The 19,948-nt window shown below is 43.0% G+C and overlaps 1 protein-coding gene across 7 annotated transcripts in view; it reads right to left on the reverse strand.

The window, feature by feature from the left end:
- MOB3B (MOB kinase activator 3B) overlaps positions 1 to 19,948 on the reverse strand; it is a 211,298-nt gene that overhangs the window by 146,266 nt on the left and 45,084 nt on the right. The window contains exon 1 of one of the 7 annotated variants that reach the window (XM_017949804.3): positions 7,991 to 8,519. The exons of the other annotated variants lie outside the window; for them this stretch is intronic. The gene's annotated coding sequence lies outside the window, so the exon portion shown is untranslated. Of the gene's footprint in view, positions 1 to 7,990; positions 8,520 to 19,948 lie in introns of those variants that run through there. 7 annotated transcript variants of the gene reach the window in all.

A 19,948-nucleotide genomic window follows, 5' to 3' on the forward strand; every position in this document is an offset into this window, starting at 1 on the left:
CCACCTTGGCCTCCCAAAGTGCTGGGAGTATTTTTTGCATATAATAAATCTAATGCAATATGGCTTACTTCATAATTTTGAAAATTATTTCAAAATTATATCCACCGTGCCCTCCCACTAATCCCTCAAACACTTTTCAGAATAACATATAAATGCTCTACATTTAACACATTACATTCTTGGTTATAGTCCAGTTACAACCTCTGTATTCTGATAACAGAAATGACTTTCTAAACTTTTTTAAAAGTTATTTTTTATATTAGTTCATTTTCATGCTGCTGATAAAGACATATCTGAAACTGGAAACAAAAAGAGGTTTAATTGAACTTACAGTTCCACATGGCTGGGGAGGCCTCAGAATCATGGCGGGAAGTGGAAGACAGTTCTTACATGGCAGCAGCAAGAGAAAAATGAGGGAGAAGCAAAAAAAGAAACCCCTGATAAACCCATCAGATCTCGTGAGACTTATTCATTATCACGAGAATACGATGGGAAAGACTGGCCCCATGATTCAGTTATCTCCCACTGGGTCCCTGCCACAGCATGTGAGAATTCTGGGAGATATAATTCAAGTTGGGATTTGGGTGTGGACACAGCCAAACCATATCATTCTGCCCCTGGACCTCCAAATCTCATGTCCTCACATTTCAAAACCAATCATGCCTTCCCAACAGTCACCCAAAGTCTTAACTCATTTCAGCATTAACCCAAAAGTCCATAGTCCAAAGTCTCATCTGAGACAAGGCAAGTCCCTTCCGCCTATAAGCCTGCAAAGTCAACATCAAGCTAGTTAATTCTTAGACACAATGTGGGTACAGGTATTGGATAAATACAGCTGTTCCAAATGGGAGAAATTGGCCAAAACAAAGGGGTTACAGGGCCCATGCAAGTCCGAAATCCAGCGGGGTAGTCAAATTTTATTTTATTTTATTTTTATTTTTTGAGATGGAGTCTTGCTCTGTCGCCCAGGCTGGAGTGCAGTGGCACGATCTCGGCTCACTGCAACCTTCGCCTCCTGGGTTGAAGCCATTCTCCTGACTCAGCCTCCCGAGTAGCTGGGACTACAGGTGCCCGCCACCATGCCTGGCTAATTTTTTTTTGTATTTTTAGTAGAAACAGGGTTTCACCATGGTAGTCAGGATGGACTCGATCTCCTGACCTCGTGATCTGCCCGCCTCGGCCTCCCAAAGTGCTGGAGGGCAGTCAAATTTTAAAGCTCCAAAATGACCTCCTTTGACTCCAGGTCTGACATCCAGGTCACGCTGATGCAAGAGGTGGGTTCCCATTATCTTGGGCAGCTCCACCCCTGTAGCTTTGCAGGGTACAGCCTCCCTCCTGGCTACTTTCACGGGCTAGCATTGAGTGTCTGTGGCTTTTCCAGGCGCATAGTGCAAGCTGTCAGTGGATCTACCATTCTGAGATCTGGAAGATGATGGCCCTCTTCTCACAGCTCCACTAGGCAGTGCCCCAGCAGGGAGTCTGTGTGGGGGCTCCAACCCCACATTTCCCTTCTGCATTGCCCAAGCAGAGGTTCTCCATGAGGGCCCTACCCCTGCAGCAAACTTTTGCCTGAGTATCCAGGCATTTCCACACATCTTCTGAAATCTAGGAGGAGGTTTCCAAACCTCAATTCTTGACTTCTGTGTACCCACAGGTTCAACACCACGTGGAAACTGCCAAGGCCTGGGGCTTCCACCTTCTGAAGCCACAGCCTGAGCTCTACCTTGGCCCTTTCAGCCACAGCTGGAATGGCTGGGACATAGGGCACCAAGATCCTAGGCTGCATACAGCATGGGGATCCTGGGATTGGCCCACAAAACCACTTTTTCCTGCTGGGCCTCTGGGCCTGTGATGGGATGGGCTACCATGAAGGTCTCTGACATGGCCTGGAGACATTTTCCCTATCATTCTAGACTTCATTGCATCCCTAGTACCTAACACAGGACCCAGGAGAAACAGGAACTCAGTAACTTTTTGTGGTTAAACTGTGTATCTAATGGTCTTGGGGATTAACATTAGGCTCCTTGCTCCTTATGCAGCTGGCTTGAATTTCTCCTTAAAAAATGGGTTTTTCTTTTCTACTGCATCGTAAGGCTGCAAATTTTCTGAACTTTTATGCTCTATTTCCCTTTTAAAACAGAATGCTTTTAACAGCACCCAAGTCACCTTTTGAAAACTTTGCTGCTTAGAAATTTCTTCTGCCAGGTACCCTAAATCATCTCTCTCAAGTTCAAAGTTCCACAAATCTCTAGGGCCACCAGTCTCTTTGATAAAATATAACAAGAGTCACCTTTGCTCCAGTTCCCAACAAGTTCCTCATTCCATCTGAGACCACCTCAGCCTGGACCTTATTGTTCATATCACTATCAGCATTTTTGTCAAAGTCATTCAACAAGTCTTTGGGAGGTTCCAAACTTTCCCACATTTTCCTGTCTTCTGAACCCTCCAAACTGTTCCAACCTCTGCCTGTTACCCAGTTCCAAAGTCACTTCCACATTTTCGGGTATCTTTTCAGCAATGCCCCCCACTCTACTGGTACCAATTTATTATATTTGTCCATTTTCATGCTGCTGATAAAAACATACCCGAAACTGGGAAGAAAAAGGAGTTTAATTGGACTTACAGTTCCACATGGTTGGGGAGGCCTCAGAATCATAGTGGGAGGCAGAAGGCGCTTCTTACATGGCGGCAGCAAGAGAAAATGAGGAGGAAGCAAAAGCAGAAACCCCTGATAAATCCATCAGATCTCATGAGACTTATTCACTATCACAAGAATAGCATGGGAAAAACCGGCCGCCATGATTCAATTATCTCCCCCTGGGTCCCTCCCATAACACCTGGGAATTTGGGGAGATAAAATTCAAGTTGAGATTTGGGTGGGGACATAGCCAAACCATATCATTCCTGTTATCAGAATCTAGAGATCCTGCTGGAAGGATTAAGGCTGCATTTCTAGAAACTCTCAAGAGAGAACAGACAACCATCTATCTGGGTGGTTTTTCATTTTTCTAAATGAAAAACAGGTACACAAAGCAGGGAACCCTGAGATAAAATTGAGACAATTAATGATTCTATCCACTCTATTCTCCCAAACATGCCAATAACAAGTTAAAAAAAAAGTTGGAAATGAAATTGAGTCAGACATGTAATTGCAAACCATGTGTCCTCCTCAAAGACTGAAAAGAGATCTATCTTTAGAGCCAGAAAGATGCAGATTTGAGTCCAGGCTCTGCTCCTTGACCAGTTACCCTTGTGGGCTAAATGCTTTCTCTTTGTGCTTTAATTTCTTTCTTTGTTGTTAGGGTGCTAATACTAATATCACAGTGTGTTCTGGGGATAACTGAGATAATATAAGTAAAGATAGGTCAACGTCAAGTGTTAAATTTATTAATCTGGATTTCTCCTATGATCAGGTTTCAGGTGGTGTCATGATCAATAGGGGTCCCAACCATAATGTGGTCTTTCTTTGACTTCTTCCCCACAAGACCTAAGCACCTGACCCTCAAAAAGTATAAAATCTTGAGGCACCTCAGGGAAGCACCATTTCCCCACTCGTGGTTTGGATGAGGAAGAATTTTCCCTACGAATCCTACTATCCTCTCTCTGTCCCTTTACTAACATCACCCCAGGGCAAGTGGAGGGATGGATTCACTTAATTGGCAAACTGCACATGCTCAGCTGGCTTAGCCTGACCTTGTTTTCCTCCTGTGAAGTGCCTGCTCCCAAGGAGTGTGCTACCTGCTGCTTCCCCAACTTTCTGTCCTTATGAATGGAGTTGGCCTGCTCTCTCCAGTGCTACATGGGAAAGGGTGGGTAAATCCAGAATTTAGAGTTAGCAGGCCCATAGGTTAACAGTCTGGTTTCCATAAGAAACAAAGTTGATTTTTGTTTTTGTTGTTGTATTGTTATTACCAACTTCTTTGAAGCCACAGAGGGAAGAGTGGTGTGACTTGTTTATTAGGACTCTATTGGAGAACTAACACTGTTAAGTTGGGCAGAGTGGCTTAGCTATGCAAAGTTAGCTGTTTTTGTTAGCAGAGACGCTTTGTGACATTAGTTCAACAAGAACTCTGTTTAAGACATAACTTACTCATCTGCAGAAAGTCTATGTCTACACACCAGAAACGCATAGCCTTCTCAAGAGATTTCTCAGCTAAGAAAGAAAACCTAGTCATTGCGCGCATTTGTTCAGTTACTGTTCAGCGGCAGACACACAGAGAGAGAATGCTCAGAACAGAGTCCCCCGTCATCTGTGAAGTGCTTCCGAATCCCCCACAATTGACAGTGAGCTTTAGGCCTAACAATCCCATGCCCCTGTATGTGGCTACTGTCTGGGAACATGATTACCAGGAGCTTTCTCCAGGGAACTGAAAAACTTTCTGTCTACTCAGATAAGGGAGAGAAGGTTACTCTCCCTCAGAGAAGGCCCAGCCTCGATGTCTTCAAACTTCTCTCTGGTTTAACTTCTACTCCTGGTAAAGCAGAGGGAACAAGTTACCAAAAGAAGGAGCAAGAAGGACAGGATGGCTGGTCATCGTGTACACCTTGCATGCACATCTCTGATGCAAATGCCCCAGGACCACATACTGTGCTGTATTTCTTTGCTCACATGTCTGGCCCCTCCATCAGTTTATGAGGGCTGGGGGCACACTCTAGACTTCATTGCATCCCTAGTACCTAACACAGGACCCAGTAGAAACAGGAACTCAGTAACTTTTTGTGGTTAAATTGTGTATCTAAATGATTGTTAATCAAATACCACACAGATAAACAGTTCTTTCTCCAGTTGAGAGGACTAGGCTCCTATAATCATAATGAGACAATGGACAAAAGGAATCTTTTCAGAAAACAGAACTGCTTCACGCAAAGATCAACAGTGGCTACTGGACATGATGTTTCCCAGGCCAATCTAAACAGCTCCCGTGTTTTCATTTTCTAGCATTCAGTGAAAAGTCAGCTCCTTTGGAAGCATGCCCACTCACTTAAAACAATGTTTAAAAAGTCATGGTAGACCTTTGTAAAGATCTTTGCAATACCATCCAAAGACCTCTACCTTTGTGCTTTGCTTAAAAAATAAGTTTTAAAAATATACTTCAGAGGAAAAAATAATGGGGAAGAGAGCAAGCTAATCAACTTGGGAATTTTTCTTTTTTTGTAGAGGTGGGGGTCTTGCCATGTTGCCCAGGCTGGTCTTGAACTCCTGGGCTCAAGCAATGCTCCTGCCTCAGCCTCCCTAGATGCTGGGATTACAGGGATGAGTCACGGTGCCTGGCTGGGAATTTTTTTTCTAATACGAGACAAAAATGTATCATCTCACCTCCTTTAGTGCAAACTCAACTTCTGTGACTTTGGTGTCTTTGCCCAAGCTTCTGTCACTGTTGCATCTACTCTCGTTGCCTTTGTCCCCTTCAATGACAGCATCCTGGCCCCTAACCTGTCTCCCTCAATCATCCCACACAACACCACGACATTAATTTTCCTCAAACTTTGATCCTGCTACCCATTCCGTGTGCATCTGCTAGGGAGGCCTGATAGCAAGGTCATGGTTGACAGGACTGTAGAGCAGGAAGAACTTTTGAAAATCACTTAATTCAACAGAGCCTCTTAATTTATTAAAAACAAAAACCAAACACCTAGTGCCCAGAAAACCGAAGTGAATATGTAAAGGTTCATAGTTAGGACAGACCTGGGGCTGAAAACAAAGCCTCAACCTCCGTGCCAGTGTTCTTTCCACGAGGCAATGGATCTCTCAAATACTTCAGCAAGTCTGACACTTAATAGCCCTTCAAAATTGCCCCCCTCCCTTTTCGTGCCAGGTGTGGTAGCTGACACCTAGAATTTCAGCACTTTGGGAAGCCAAGGCAGGAGGATCACTTGAAGCCAGGAATTAGAGACCAGCCTGGGCAACAAAGCAACACCTGCCCCCTCCCCCAGCCATCTCTACAAAATAAAACACAACAAAACAAAACAAAATTAGCCTGGCACGGTGGCACACACCTATGGTCCCAGCTATCTGGGAGGCTGAGGCAGGAGGAGGATCACATGAGCCTAGGAGTTCAAGGCCGCAATGAACTATAATCATGTCACTGCATAACAGCCAGGGCACAGAGTGAGACCCTGTCTCTTAAAAGAAAAAAAGAAAACTACCCCAACTTAACTGTCTTTTTAGATACATAGAGAGATGTAGATATAGATATTATTCATACTCCTGGTGGTTTTTAAGCCTCTTAAAGTCATATAGCTCCTTTGTTCCTCCAAATGGAATGCTATGCAGGACCTCAATTTTATGAAAATAAATAAAAATTATTTATCTCTTCTGCAGCTGAGGCAGGCTGTCTGCTCCTCTCAAAAGCCACTGAAACACCTCTGAGAACTTTCAGGTTTCGCTCAATCAGTCGGACAACTCATCAGACCCCTAATGCTGACTGCACTTGTCAGTGGCTAAATCCCTGCACCTGCCCTTTCTTTTGCCTTCCACCTGCCATAATCTTCCAGCCTCCAGGCGACTCCTCCCTACCATGCTGTTAGGAAGTGACTCTTGTCTCTCCTTTGCTCCAAAGCTCTGAATCTGTAGCCCTTCCTTTGTACCTAAACAGTCTGATTTGTTGGTTATTCCCACAGTTCACCCCCAACTTCTGGCCCATCTACAATCAGGGCCCACCCACCCATCTGTTAGCCCTGTGGGCCCATCAAAGCAGGCTTCAAACACAAGCTGCCACCTCTGGTGGAGGTTCAGCCCACCCCTTCCCCTTCTCTTCTCTCCTGACCCTTCCCTAATTTGGCTTTGTTTCTGCCATCCATACTGCACTCATTTAGAACCCTTGCTTCTCAGCAAATATTTATGGGTTTGACTTGCTATTCTTGAGTTCCATACTCTTCCCCCAGCACCACTTACCCCTGGCCTTTTATTTTTTGTTTGTTTGTTTTTTTCTCTTTCACTTTTCCCCTCTTGAGCTCTGGTGGCTCTGGTAGAAGGTGGTGGCTGCTGAAGGAAAAAATACAACCCCCTCTCACCCTGAACCATCTGTCCACTGACCAACTAGTAAGTTCCTCCTGGGTCTCCTGCGGACACTCGGAAACGGCAGAAAGACCAAGATCACTTGCACCTAGGGTGCAAGTTTAAAATGCAGACTCTAGCTTCCCACCCCTCACCAGTGGATGTGTGGACTCTTCTGCTCCCCAGGGTTTAAGAACTCCCTGAGCTAGGGAGTCTGACACGCCTGTCCTGGCATATCCAGTGGTCCGTGGGCCAAGAGTCATTTCCTGAGGCGAATAGGCAGGATAGAAAAGTGGTCATCTGAAGAGCTGCATTTCCAGCAGTAAGAACGGCAGAAAAAGTCCTTGGGGAAAAGGAGAATTAACCTGAATCATTATTGGAAATATACAATGTTGCCCTTCTCCTACTGGTCTACACCACCTGTGGAGAGGCTGGTTCAATGAACTACCCCTGTGCTTTGTGGCTCTTGGTCATTGTGTTGTATAGACTGGTGGTTAAGTAAACAGATCTGAGATCAGACTGCCCGAGTTTGACTCCCAAATCTGCCATTTCTAGAGTGTGGGCTCTGGAGTTTACTGTATCACATTGCTCAACATTAGCTTCCTCTTCTTCCATTTCTGTAAAATGGAGATAAAATAGCCATCTCACAGGGCTGCCATGAGAGTTAAGTGACATTATCCAAATAAAGCATCCGATATAGCAGCAAGCACAAGGTAAGTTTGAAATATGCATTAGCTTTCATTCTTACCACTAACATCATGCTTTCTTGAACTTACTTATATACATATGTCTCTCTCTTTCTGGATAGGGAACTCCTGAAAAGCAGATCCCACAGGCTTCTACGTTCCTTCTCTCCTAAAACACTCTTAGTGGGTTATACCTCGCAGAATTGTGGTGATCAACTAAGACAGTAGGTGAAGAGAGGTTAGCAGCGGGTCTGGCACACTGTAGGCACACGGTAATTGGCAATGACTCTTGAAAAGAGTGACCAACCTTGACCACATCCTGGGTGTGAGGGACAGCAGGAGCCGTCCCTCCTGAGGAGGGGCACCTGAGGCAGGGCACCTCCCTCCAGCCACCAAGCAGACAGATGGGCCTTTCACGAGGGCAGGAACATGTTTAGGAGGCTTCTTGAGGGACACTGGGAGAAGCTGGCCAAAAAGCTTATGTTGATTGGACATTAACACCTATTATTTTATGAAAGGAATTCAAGCACTCTCACAGCTGTGCCAGAAAGACTCATCCCCAGTCCAAGGGTGCTTTTTAAATACCAAATATCTTAATCCTGATGTTTTTATGTAACCACAATGTGTAGACTTGCCAAAAATGTTAAAAATAGAAGAAACCAAAAATCAAAGAGAAAAATCTTCTCATAGTTTCTAATCCAACTTGCATGGAAATAGTTATCTTGCAAAAGAGTGAAGGGTATACATTTTTTCATTCATTTAGGGGAGTTGTTTTGGTTTTTCTTGTTTTATTCTTTGGGTAGTTTATTTGTTTTTCCCACAGTACTTTTTTTTAATGACAAGTAAGGGTGACACCACTTTTCTTAAAAACAATAAAAGCTACAGGGAAAAAAAAAAAAAAAAAAAAAAAAGGCCTTTAAAAGTCTCCAAAGGCCTCAGGAACTTTTGCCCAGAGAAGTGAACTTCTCAAGCAAAGCCATGGAAAACAACGTCTGCCGCAGGCGCGGGGCTGAGCCAAACCCCTGCGGTGAGGGCTTGCTTTATTTTTGGTCCAAGCTCACAGTCCAGGAAGCCACATCCACTGACTTATTTTTCCTTTAAGATTCTACATTCATCAATACGTCTTGTTAGGTAAGTCTCCAGTGGATTTCCTCTCTTTGGTCTAAGAAATCTGAAGAGGAAAAACAGAAACACACAGTCACCATTCCTTGGAAAATAGTATCAGCCCAGCAAGAGACCAAAACAGGTGTCTGGTAAAAGCTCCCACTCTATTCTCTTTCAACTGCACTTTATTCTAAGAAAGAAAAAAAAACACAAAAAAACAAAAAAAACCACCCAGCTCCCTGAGTTTAAACGGTGCTTGATTTTATATAAGCACCAGATGATTCAAATTCCATTTGGAAAAAGGTGGTGGAGGAGTCTATAAAAACTCTGATAACCATGTCTTCTACCAACTTTAGTCAACAAAAAAACTGAAAGGCTTAACATAGGTGAAAACTGAAAAATACAGAGTTCCACAAAGACAAGTTAAGACTGTCATTTTAAAAAAGAAGCATCTAAAGGTCACTTTGGTACATCTCAAATGCACATCTTTACATTACATAACATAGATGATCAAGATACAAACCACTTGCAAACATTTATATTTTAAATCACACATAGCTATTCCGACTCAGAGATTTTAAGTGATTACACAATGAACTGGTCCTCATATGCTTTCCCTTAATCTGCCCTAACCTCGCGTGGCTTCTAGAAAAAGGCAAAAACTGACAGACAAGGGTAGTATGGCCAAGGAGCCCTGATTTATTTCAGCTTTGAAAGGCCACTACACTTGGATTCTCATTTCTGCAGGGAATGCAATCCAGAGAGCTGAGCTCGCTGTCCTGAATAAAGTACACGTTTTTCTCATCTAGCGGAGTTATCTTGTGAAATGTGAGTACAACCTGCCCAGTGTTTGAGGCAGGCAAAGCGGCAGGGTGGGGTCGTGCTGGGACACAGAGGAGTCACTCCCTGTTTGGAGAGCCACGCTCCTGGAGCACCAGGCTCACAGGAGGGCAGAGGCAGGAGGCAGGATCCTGGCCTTCAAAGTGCCCAGGAGAGGCTATCCAAGCTGGACAAGCAGAGAGGGACCTGCTGCCCTGAGAGCTAGTCCCTGAACTAATCCACATCAAGGAGGGCCATGGGCCTCTGGGGCAACACAGGGACCTGCAAGGGGCAGTGTGGAAAAGAATCTAGTACCTTCTCCAACCAAGGGGTTAGCCCCTAACAGGGGATGTTGGTGATGGACCCCATCAAGACATTCCCTCAGCTTCATCAGAGGTCATGCACTCTCCCCAGTTCCATATCCACCCCACCTTGCTCACAAGCAGAAGGGGAAAGAAGGCACCTTGGCATGCATTTGGGAAGCTGCCAAGATAGTCTAATCTTTCAACTGGGGCATCTAATCTGATAGCAGCCACACAGCAATAGACTGCATGTGTTCAAATTCTAACCTCCAATGTGATGGCATTAAAAGGTGGGAGCTTTGGAAGATAATTTGGTTATGAGGGTTCTACCCTAATGAGTGAGATTAGCCATTATAAAAGGGACCCCAGAAAGCTCTCTACCCTCAAGAGGGCCCACACCAGAACCCAATCATGCTGGTACCCTGATCTTGGATTTCCAGCTTCCAGAATTATGAGAAATAGATTTTCTGTTGTTTATAAGCTACGCAGACTAAGGTACTTTGTTATAGCAGCCTGAACTAAGACACACAGATATTTACACCATCTCATTTTTATCATAGTCTAGGTTTATGATGTATTTAATTTTATAAAGCCTTCTATGGGAAGGAGAAAAAGTAATAGTGATAATAATTTATATTTCCTCCAACCATATCTAGTAAACACAAAAGGGTCCTTTTAGGTAAAGTTTCTTTCTGACTAATAAGGAAATACATGTACACCTCATTACTGTGTGGCCTCCCAGAAGCCAGAGTTCTGAGGATTTAGAAGAAATGATTCAAATGGAATTTCCCTAGACATCATGGGCCCAAACTGACGCCTTACACCAGAGATTACTTTTTAATTACTCTCATCAAGGCTGGCTGAATAAACCTTACCCACGTCAGCACACAAGTGAAGGCAATGACATTTTGTAATGGCAGAATCCAGGTCATCATACCCTAGAATAGTCGCCACGATGCGAGTGCCTGCTGGTTAGAACCTTCGTATCATTCCTGCTGCAAGACACACAGCTATTTCCTGTTCTGGGAAGTTTTGGAGGGGTGAGAGAAAGAAACGCAAGAAGGGAAGAGACATTCATGACAAAATCTGGCAAAGGCTTTTTGAGGAGCTACAGCCTCTCCCTCTCAGGCAGTAGCAAATAGTCTCATCAAAATAACTCTGAAATCTAGAATGAAGATTTTGAAAAGAAATCCAGTGTTATACATGAAATTTTAAAACATGTGTACTTTTTCCCTCAGCAAACCCACCTTTAACAATCTATCAAAACACAAATTTACTGGGCTATGGTGCTAGGCAGATTTCCAAGGTGGCTCCTAGTGATCTCTGTCTCCTGGCATCCATGCTCTTATACAATCCTCTGATTGAGTGAAGGCTGGACCCAGAGACTGACTTCTAGTGAACAGAATACAGCAAAAGGGACGGGGCACTCTTCTGAGATTAGGTTATAAAAGACTGTGACCTCTCTTGCTCACACACTCTTGCTCTCGCTTTGATGATGCCAGCTGCCATGTTGTGAGCTCTCCTCCTGAGATGCCCACAGAGCAAGGAACTGAAGGTGCCTTCCAGCTAAAAATCCAGCCAGTGAGGAGCAAAGGCCCTCAGGCCAACAGTCCACCAGGATCTGAATTCTGCCAATAACCACTGAGTAAGCTCAGAGGCAGCTCCTTCCCAGTCAAACCTTGACACAACCGCAGCCTCAGCCTTGGGAGAGATCCTGAACCGGAGAACCCAGTTACGCTTACTCTGCCTGCTGACCCACAAAAACTGTGAGATAATAAACGTTGTTGTTTTAAAACCACTGTGTTGGAGGGGATTCTGTTATGAAGCAATAGATAAATCATACGGCTATTTAAGCCTCATTGTTTATAATCACATACAAAAGGAAACAACCAAAAGTCCATTCAGAGATAACTAGCATAATCAAGAATGGCATATCCATATAAGAAATATTGGGCAGTCCTCAAAACACAGTGAGGTCAATATATCTGTACTGATATGAAAAGAAGTTCATGAAAATGAAAAAGCAAATTGCAAAACAACATGTGACTTTTTAAACATGGCAGATATCGACATCCATTCCTGTAAACTCCAGATAAGCTCCTCACCCACTGTTCTCATTTCAGAAAACAATTCTAGTTGTCTAGTTACTCTGTCTAATCCATTTGAAAGTATATCATTTACTTCAAATTGCCAACACATCCCACACTCCTCACACCCTCCACCGCAACTACTCTCATCCACACCACCAGATTCTCTCTCTTTACAGCTGCCATGGACTGGGCGGGTTGCACTGCCTCCACTTCTGTTCCTCTGCAATCTATTAATATTTCCAGACAGGAGCCAGAGTGGTACTTTAAAGATATAAGTGAAATCAGGCCACTGCCCTCTTCAAGCCCTACAAAGGCTTCCCATCACGCTCAGAATAAAAACCAATGTTGCTATATTGGTTTACAAAGTCATGATCTACAGACCTGGCCCCTGGATACCTCTCCTTCCCCTACGATTTTCTCCCTCACTTATCTGCTTTATCCACAGTGGCCTCCCTGATGTTTCTATAACGTGCCAAGTCTCCTATCACTTCAAGGCTGTATTAGTTTGCTAGGCCTGCCATAACCAAGCACCCGAAACTAGGTGGCTTAAATAATAGAAATGTATTGTCTCAGTTTTGGAGACAAGAAATCTGAAATCAAGGTGTTGACAGGGCCATGCTTTCTCTGAAGGCACTAGGGAGAAATCTGTTCCATGTTTCTCTCTTTGTTTCTGATGGGTTTTTTTGGTATCTTCGGTGTTCCTTGGCTTGTAGACTCAGCACCTCAATCTCTACCTTCATCTTCGCAAGTTATCCTTCCTGTGTATATGTCTATCTCCAAATTTTCCCTTTTTATGAGGATAGCAGCCACTCTAGATGAGAGGCTCACCCAACTCCAGTATGACCTCTTGTTAACTGATTATTTTCTGCAATAACCCTATTTCCAAATAAGGTCACACTCAAAGGTATTGCAGGTTAGGACTTCTACATATGAATTTGGGATGGGGAACATAAATCAACCCCAAAACAACTGCCTTTGCAATCACTGTCCCCTCTTCCTGAAAAGCTCTTTACCCAGTGTGGCTGCCATGAGACTGTACCTCGTAGACATCCAACTTACAAGGAGTATTACTGGCTAGGAGTTACAGCTGCTGTGCTCTGAAATCCATCTCTGCATTTGTGCTAAAGCCACATTTCTCACAGGCTACTCCTAGACAGTGACTGAGCATGGCAGGCATAGTGACGCAAACCTATTCCTGTGAGATGAAAACTCACCTGAGAGGTGGCCTGGGCTCAAAGACTCCCGAACGGCCTTGCCAGGCTCTCCTGGAACAGCACAGCCCTGTAGGATGCTTCCACTCACCCTCCTCCCTCCCCTCTTCTTCACCTGGGGTCAGACCTGCATCACAATCAGAGGGGTCTCCCAAGCTCCCAGCAGCTCACTCCTATTTTACTTCACAGTCAGGGCATTCAAAAGGGCTCTGTGCTTGGTTGAATACTCCCCTGTAGCCATCTTGAAATTCTTAATGTTATTTTTGAACAAGGAGCCCCACATTATCATTTTTCCCTTGACCTCACTCTTGCTCACAGGAGTTGCCTTAATAAATCTCTTGCATAGCTAATCCTGCCTTGGTGTAATGCTTCTCGGAGAACACGGACTCACACCCCAGATACTAGCATGATTCTTCATTACTTCATGTAAGCCTGTGCTTAAAGGTCACTCCTCAGAGAGGTTTCCTTTGCCACCCTAATAAAGCACATGACCCAAACCAGTCCCTCTCTCTCCCATTCTCCTCCTTTAATTTTCTTCATCGCTCCAACTGATTTTACTATATGTTTTACTTATCGTTTCTTTTGTCTTTCCCATGAGAATGTAAACCATACAGGGGCAAAGACATAATGTTACTTATTGTTGTGCCCCAGCACCTATAACAAAGCCAGGAACATGATAGATGGCCAATAAATGGTTTGTGAGTAAATTAATTTACATTAAAAATGTCAGTCTGAATTTACCCAGATCCTCTTTCAGTTCCAAAATATAAGCCATTGCAGCCATCACAAGAATGTACCTCATATACCTGTAAAACATAACTATTCTTCTTAATGCAGGCCAGAAATGAAGCCAGAATTCAAAGCTGAAGCAATAAGCATAACAGTAAATACCACTATCACCCAGAGAGGGGTTGAATCTGGATACAGCTGTTTAGGGGTTTAGGGTTGGGATGCCCAGTTGAGGACAGGTGACGTGGCCCAAGGCTCATGAAAGGTAAGACACTGGAACTGACATAACTGCATCAAGTCAGAATTCTTGAAAATATCCATCTACATAAGAATAGGACTAGAACTACCACTGCTCCCAGTAGCTCAGGGAAGGGGGAAGTAAGTCTGAATTATGCTCCAGTATCAAGGTGAAAAAAAAATGCATCTGATTAAAAAAACTAAATAAAATACCAAACCTGTGTCATGCACAAGTGTGTTGCACAAATTTACATTGTTTAGACTGTGTATGTATCTTGAGCTAATAGATCACTATAAAAATGTTTCCAGAACCAGGGAAGAAGCAGGCTCAAATTGTTCTGTAGAAATATTTTCATAACTCAGGACCTACAAGAGTCCCTCAGAATAAACAATTCCTGCTGAACAAACCCAAAAAGAATGAAGCCAGTCAGATGGAGAAGCTACGTACACAACGTACACAACAAGCAGAAGAATTGGCACTCTAAGAACTTACAGTAAGAGAATAATCTGACAGGATCTATAAACTAATTATGCTTAAATGTATTTTTTAACATAAAAGAAGGAATAAAAACCATAAGAACCATCCTTTATGAACAAAGAAAGGGCAGTTTTGAAAAAAAGAACTAATTTGAATTCTTAAAGATGAGACAAACATGTTAAATTGCATATTAGATACAGCTGAAAAGAGAATGAGCATCATGAAAGAGGGGTCTAAAGAAGTGTTCTGAATGGAGCAGAGAAAGAAAAAAGGGGATCAAAAAATGTGAAAGAGAGGTTATAAACACAGAGAGTAAATTGGGGCAATAAAACACGTTTAATTGAAGTTCTGGAAAAGGAGTAGTTTATGTGAGAGGGGCAATATTGAAATGATAAAGGCTGAGAATTTAACAGAATTAAAGCAATACATATGTTCTTGATTTGGAAAATTACAAGTCCCAAGCAGGATTAAAAAGAAATACACACACACACACACACACACACACACACACACACACACACAGTGGTAAACGGCAGAACACCAGCGCCAAAGAAAAAGTCATACAAGCAACCAGAGAGAAAAAGATAAATTACAAACTTAATAACGGCAATTAGATTGTTGGTGGACTTTTCATCAATAATACAGAGGCATATTCGAAGTGGTAATTAAAAAAACCTGTCAAACTAATATTCTATACCAATTAAGTTACTGCTCAAAAATGGGGGTATTTTAACCCATTTTATGCTGCTATAACTGAATAACATAGACTAATTGACACAGAACAGAAAGTTATTTCCTCACAGATCTGGAGGCTGGGAAGTCCAAGAGCAAAGCACCAGCAACTAGTGAGGGCTTTCTAACTGTGTTACATCATGGCAGAAGGCATCACATGGGCAAGAGAGAGAGGAAAGGAGGCTAAACTCATCCTTTATAAGAAACCCCTTCCTTGAATAACAAACCCACTCCTACTACAATGAACCCACTCCCATGATAATGGCATTAATCCATTCATGAGGGCAGAACCTTCAGGACCTAATCACTTCTTAAAGTTCCCACCTCTCAACACTGATGCATTGAGGATGAAGTTTCCAGCACATGAATTTTAGGAGACACATTCAAACAGAGGGTGAAATAAAAACATATTCACACCAAAAAAGAGAGACTATCCAATTCACAGACCCTCGCTGAAAGAAATATTAAAGAATAATAACTTCATTATGAAGGAAACTAAGAAAAAGATAAATAAGCAATGATGAGCAAAGAAGATACACGTTAGTATATTTATGAACACCACTACTCAAAAAAATTTTTTAAGATTAATAGGGAAAGGCATTATAAACAACTTGAAACTAAAACATCAGATAGCAATAATATGAAAGAGTGATTCACTGAAAGCACTCTATGGCCCTTGCATTATGTGATAGGGGAATAGCAATTTTGAATAACTTAAAACTTTTTAAAAGCTAAGCTCGTGCTTTGGGAGGCCAAGGCAGGACGTTTGCTTCAGGCCAGAAGTTTAAGGCCAGCCTGGGGAACATAGTGAGACCCAGTCTCTACAAAAAGTTTTAAAAATTAGCTGGATGTGGTGGTACGTATCTATAGTCCTAGCTACTTGAGAAGCTGAGGCAGGAGAATTGCTTGAGGCAGGAATTCAAGGTAACAGTGAGCTATGATTGCACTACTGCACTTCAGCCTGGGCAACAGAGCAAGACACTGTCTCTTTAAAAAAAAAAAAAAAAGGCTAAGCATTCATATTATTCATATAATACTTTCAGGGGAAATGAGGAAGGAAATGGGAGAGAAGAAATAGAATGCATACCTTTTTTTTTCGCTTTGAGACAGAGTCTCGCTCTCTTCCCCAGGCTGGAGAATGGCGCAATCTCGGCTCGCTGCAACTGCAACCCCTGCCTCCTGCCTCAGCCTCTCAAGTAACTGGGACTACAGGCACATGCCACCATGCCCAGCTTATTCTTTCCTTCCTTCCTCCCTTCCTCCCTTCCTCCTTTTCTCTGTCTCTCTCTTTCTTTCTTTCTTTTGAGACGGAGTCTTTCTCTGTCTCCCAGGCTGGAGTGCAGTGGCGCGATCTCGGCTCTCTGCAACCTCTGCCTCCCAGGTTCACGCCATTCTCCTGCCTCAGCCTCCCAAGTAGCTGGGACTACAGGCACCCGCCACCACGCCCGGCTGATTTTTTGCATTTTTTAGCAGAGACGGGGTTTCACAATGTTAGCCAGGGTGGTGTTGATCTCCTGACCTTGTGATCGGATCGCCTCGGCCTCCCAAAGTGCTGAGATTACAGGCGTGAGCCACCGCGCCTAGGCAGAATTGTGTAACTTCTAAAGTAGTAGAAGAAAGGAAAGGGGGAAAAAGAATACTCAAATGACACATATACAGACAAAATATGAAAAAAAGAAGGAATTGTAAGGATGTAAGAAAATATAAGAAAGAATTAAGAGGACAGAAAATGGGCCGGGCGTGGTGGCTCAAGCCTGTAATCCCAGCACATTGGGAGGCCAAGACGGGCGGATCACGAGGTCAGGAGATCGAGACCATCCTGGCTAACACAGTGAAACCCCGTCTCTACTTAAAAAAAAAAAAAAATACAAAACACTAGCCAGGCGAGATGGCGGGCACCTGTAGTCCCAGCTACTTGGGAGGCTGAGGCAGGAGAATGGCGTAAACCCGGGAGGCGGAGCTTGCAGTGAGCTGAGATCCGGCCACTGCACTCCAGCCTTGGCGACAGAGCGAGACTCCATCTCAACAACAACAAAAAAAGAGGGCAGAAAATGATAAATATATAAGTAAATCAATACAAGCACTGACTCTATAAAAGAATAAAAGAAATGATGCCTCGTGGAGTTTGCAAAATTATATAGACTTAAAATACTCAAAAGACTAGCGTAAGAATTGCGGGGAGGGATAAATCAGAAGGGTGTTATTCAAAGGAAGGTAAAAATATTGATCACTTTAGAATTTAGTAAGTTAACGATGCATGCTATAATTACTAGGCTAACCTCGGAAAGAATAAAATGGACAGTATGCCTTTCAGAGTGGTGCAGAAGAAAAAACAGTGAGACAATGAACCTGATCATCTGTTAAAAGACAAAAAAGGAGAGAAGAAACACAGGAACTGTGCAACAAACAGCACAAAAGACTCCAGCAGATATGGATTAAAATATATTGGTACAGTTAATTATAACAAATGCAAATCAACTAAATGCTCCAGCTAAAAGATGATGACAAACTGAAATGCTTACCGGGGCAGAGCAGGTCACATAACTGAGTAAACAGCCAGGTGTAGGAAAGCAACAACCCAAATAACCACAACTGATGTCTCCTCAGGGTCAGCGGGACAATAGAGTGTGGTGGGGCCTGGGGTAAACTGGTAAGAGTGTACCTGTGTAAGGAAGGTAGTTCTTACAGATTGTTGCCATGTGGGAATACAGTCCAATGTCACATATGTTAACTTTCAAAAACCTGGAAACTCGGAGTTTCATGGGAAATCAGAATTTTAAACATCAGCCACAAATTGTTTTTAAAAAGCAAACACTGAAAAAAAGGAAATAAAATGCTATTAATCCAGTGGAGGGAAGATAAGAGATAAAATAAAACAAATGAACAAAAAGCACGGTAAATAAAATGCAAAATCAAAAACATAAAGGAAAAGGGGGAATAAAAAAACAACTCCTGCAAACCACTGAAACATGAATGGAAGTGAAGGCTTATGCTAAAACACCGCTGTGATCCCCACCCTGTAATTTCCGCCCTGTTCAACCTTATCATTTGGCTGAAGAGACCTAACATTAAAGGATGGGAAAAACATTGAATAATCCAAACATAAAGCACATGGAGCCCCACTGGCCACTCAAAACTCATAATAATGTCTGGATGTTTGTTCCATCAGTTCTGCTTACACCAAGTCTCCTCTGGGGGCTTATTGGATACCTGGGCTTATCTAGCTATTAAGAAAAACGGCAATGTTAAAAGGAATGCTCTGTGCCTAAAAGAATGAAGGGAGGAAGAAGAGAAAGAAAAAGAAAAATCCACAATATTCACCTTAAGTTACTCTTTGAGCCAGTTCCTGGAATGTCAGTTCTTCCCTATAGCCTATGAGGTAAGGTCTGAAATGTTCAGTGTGGCTTCCAAAGCTTTTCAGACCTGGCTCAGTTGCATCTCAGTCCCTGCCTCCACACATGGCCCATGCTGGTGCCCCTGCCCAGATGTCTTCATCTCCCCATCTGTACTTCCAGCCAAACCCTTTCCAAGTGAAGCATTCTCTAAAAGTTGCTTGAGGTTCCTGACAAAAATCCCTGTATAAGGAATGTATCATATGGCTGTTTTTAAATTTAGTTGTACTCTGAAAACATTTGTGTAATGAGACAAAGAAAATTGTGTTCATCAGAAGGCACATGGGGAAAACGGGTTGGCCTGATAAGGCTGCTTCTGGAGAGAAATGAAGCCAGGATGAGGACTGAACTCTTTTCCCAGAGTGTCTTGCCTGTGAACAGGCCTCCTGCTAACCTGTCTTATCCACTGGAAAACACAGCTACAGCGCTTACAGTTTAATACCTTTAAGAGGTGCACATAAATATTTGAGGGCTTAAAAGAGATTATTGTCTCCAAAATACAAAGAGATAAACATGACAATTACCAAATATTTAAGTAAATATCTACAAATATATGGTACTTCTTTAATTGTTAAATCTAACATATTTCAAAAACATTTTGTTTCAAAATATTTTTAAAATATCTTCTTGTGCATGAAAACAATTGGTAACTTAAGCTGTCTTCCTTTTTAAGAATTCTTGACTGCATAGCTCCCGAGAAAACAGAGCCAATCATAAATTGAATGACATACTTACAGTCAAATGATTTCAAAAGCCCAATTATAAAGGTGCTTTTCATCGCTTGCTGCAAAAACTATATTTAATGTGAGGTGTGGGTGCACATTGATATGTTTGGTATGCTCGTGGGCAGAAGAGGACCTAAGGCCTCAGAAAATCCTAAAAGACCTGGTCCCATGTACAGCAGGAGGGTGCAAAGAGAGCTGGCATTAATAGAATGTGAAGCGACACAGGGGGAAATGGCAGAGGGTGGGTCACAGCTGAGTGGTCCATTTGCTGCTGCTCACCCTTCATGAATGAAATCTTCAAAACAGCTACAGATTCTGGAAAATGCTGCTTTCTACTGGATTTCTTGTAGGAAATAAGGCTTTGAGTCCAGGTGACAGAGCAACTAAGGAGTACCACGGCAGGGTGAGGGCCCATACCGAGTTTATGATGCCAAGCATTGGGGTTC

The sequence above is a fragment of the Papio anubis genome, chromosome 13, assembly GCF_008728515.1.
Source record: "Papio anubis isolate 15944 chromosome 13, Panubis1.0, whole genome shotgun sequence".
In the NCBI taxonomy this organism is placed as follows: Eukaryota; Metazoa; Chordata; class Mammalia; order Primates; family Cercopithecidae; genus Papio; species Papio anubis.